Raw genomic sequence first — 3023 nt, 5'->3', positions numbered from 1 at the left:
TTGACATTTTCAAAATTAAATCAATAAGGGGTAGTGCACTATAGGACTTGTGCCTTGTCGTGTTACCTTAAATTGACATTTTCATAATTAAATCAATGAGAGGTAGTGTACAATGGGACTTGTGCCCTGTCACATTACCTTGAATAGACATTTTCATAATCAAATCGATGAGAGGTAGTGCACTATGAGACTCGTGTCCTGTAGCGTTATCTCGATTTAACATTTTCAAAACAACTTAATTAAGTCATGAAGGGGATAGTGCATTATGGGATTCAAGCCTTGTCGCGTTATCTTATCATATTTCAAAAAAAAAAGAAAAAAAAAAGAATATCGATTAAACAAATATTTTTTAAAGAACTACGTAGCCTTGATTTCTCTTTTGCAGCTAGGGATAAGTAGGAGCATGTATTTCCCTGTTAGGCGCAAAAAATATATAAATATTTTTGGGTATTTCTTTGCGTAATAATGTGAAGATAAAATTAATATTTTGAACGAATATCCACACTATTAATCAGGGTACCGTTTGTATAACGAGCGGTATGAGATGCCTAATACCTTCCTCATTCGTAACTGATTCCCGAACTCAATTTCTATTTTTGAGCAAATCAATCCTATTTTCAATTTTTTTTCTTTCATGTTTTCCCTCTAAAAAACATCGATGTCGACTCCATTGCATTTATTTGCATATATCTCATCGCACCCACGAAAGTGGGGTAGCGACATTATGGGTGGTCACTATGTTGTAGGTAAGCCCCAGACATCGCCAATGTTCTTTTGTGTTAATCGAATATGGATGCCCTATTGAGTAATAGTAGTGAAGAACCTTGGTCGAAATGTTGTCTGGACTTGTCACGAGAGGTACCTGAAAAAGTTCTCTGACGATCAAGTTAATATGTGATTTATGAGATAGTGATAGTAAATAAGAGAGAAGTGAGAGCATGAAGCAATAAATGAGAGAATGTAATATTATTAATACTTCTTGTATGAAAGCCTCCTATTTATAGGGTTTGGAATGGTTGACGTGACATTTGGCCATTGGTTGGTTATAATTTAGTAGGTATGGTAAGAGTATGGTAAGGGTATGTCATGTTGTCCTTAACCATCCTGCAGGTCTGCTACTTTCGATCTCAGGGGCAGGTGGAACTTGCAGGAGGACTGGCAGGTGGTATGTTAGCGGCGCATTAATGGCAAGCCAGAGGCACATTAATGGTGGGCTAGAGGTGCATTTATAGTGAGCCAGATGTGCATTAATGGTGAGCCAGAGGCATTAATTGCACATGTAGTAATATTTGTTTGGCCTTGGCGGGTGAATGAGGAATGCTTAATATAATTCCATACTCGATATGAATATGGAACAGCCCGAATTTAACTGAGGTGGAACAGTTGCCCTTAATCTATCAGGACGGCCAAAAGTGGGGCGAGCTGGTAGACTCAGAGTGTTCCGGATTAGGACATTTGGGTTGTTGATCCTTGTCCACTCCTAATTAGGGTTTACAATACGAGTAGCTTCTATGTGCAGGGGTAGGTCATGATGGCTATCTCTCTTTGCTCGAAACATGGAAAGTTGGCAACATTCCATCTGGAGGCCTCGAAATTCAATCGACGCGTCAGTTCGTTTTAGATCCCCTACTTTGGTTCTCGGGCCACCGTTGGATTGCTCTCGAGTGATTTTGAACACGTGGATTTGCCTTCAGGTTGGGCCTCGGGAAAGACCTGGGTCCAAACCTTTTCCTATATATAGGGGGTCTTTCCCTTCATCCTTCATTACATTGCTTCTTGGTTAATTCCCCTTGCCAAGCTTGCATTGCTTCTTGAATCCGGACAAGCAAACGTTTTTCTTCTAGAACCTTCAACTTTCAATACTCAGCAATTTCTCTTCTTTTCTCTTTAATTATTTCCATGCTCATTATGACCGATGAGGGGTCTAGTTCCAATGAGGTGGAGGTCTTGTTTAGGCCCCTTCCCATCTTTACTGCATCAATCATTTGTCATCATGGGCGAGCTCGACTTGCCCCTGCCCTGGGTAGTAGCCGGTCTACATGGAGGTGAGCACGACAACTCTCATTGTCGGCCTTATTGTGCGATATAAAGAAGATAAGGTATGGGAATAACGTTGTTATGGTGGACCGGGCACCTCTTTACAAAAAAGTAGTGTCCGATCCAGGATGGTATGTCCAGCTCAGAATATAACGCTTCTTTTGGTGTCAGTTTTCTCATAAGAGGAACTTTGTCGACCGTGCCGACCAATGCATCATTCTGGAGGAAATGGTGGGTCCCGAGTTTAGCTACTGGTGGGTGGACCGTGAAGAACGATCAACAATGTCCATTAGCTAGGAAGGCTAAACTAAGACTCTAAGGGTTCCTACCTAAGGATGAGATGGAGGATTCTGGTTATCAGGAATCGACAAGCTACTACCACCCTTGATGAAGGCACTCAGCTTGTTGAACTCAACATATAGTCTTCTAGTCTGAGAGTCAGTAGTGGTCTGAATATGGTTCCACAAGGATTTGTAATAGTTGTCAATCAATGTATGCATTCTGATGCTCCTCAAAATGCTCCAAATCCGTATGATATGAGTTCTTAAGAGACTGAAAGTGAAGATCCATCCTATTATTGAGACGTTGTTCCAAGGCATCCATGTAAGCTTGTCCAAAAGCAGGTTCCTATGATGCATGTCCTGAATACTCCCCCTGAGTTGTAGCAAATGGCTCTTGATTATCATCTTGATCATATTCACCGGAAGGATCAAGGTTGGCATTGTTGAAGTCCTCTTGATATTGCCATGTGTTACCGTACTTGTAAATACCCATTTTATGAATAAGACTTTCACCAATCAAGTGATCCTTTTCTGAGCAGTCCAACACTATAATATCTAAAACATCAATATGTAGATAGTCAATAACTCGGGATATGAAGATACTATAAGGAAGCAGCCTTGATTGAGAGGTGGAGACGCTATACATGACCTTCAGAATCTCGTCAGGCCAATTTATCACGATGTTCTCCTTCACCGCAAACATGA

Source organism: Lupinus angustifolius, chromosome LG07, assembly GCF_001865875.1.
Source record: "Lupinus angustifolius cultivar Tanjil chromosome LG07, LupAngTanjil_v1.0, whole genome shotgun sequence".
In the NCBI taxonomy this organism is placed as follows: Eukaryota; Viridiplantae; Streptophyta; class Magnoliopsida; order Fabales; family Fabaceae; genus Lupinus; species Lupinus angustifolius.
This window is presented reverse-complemented; position numbering follows the sequence as displayed.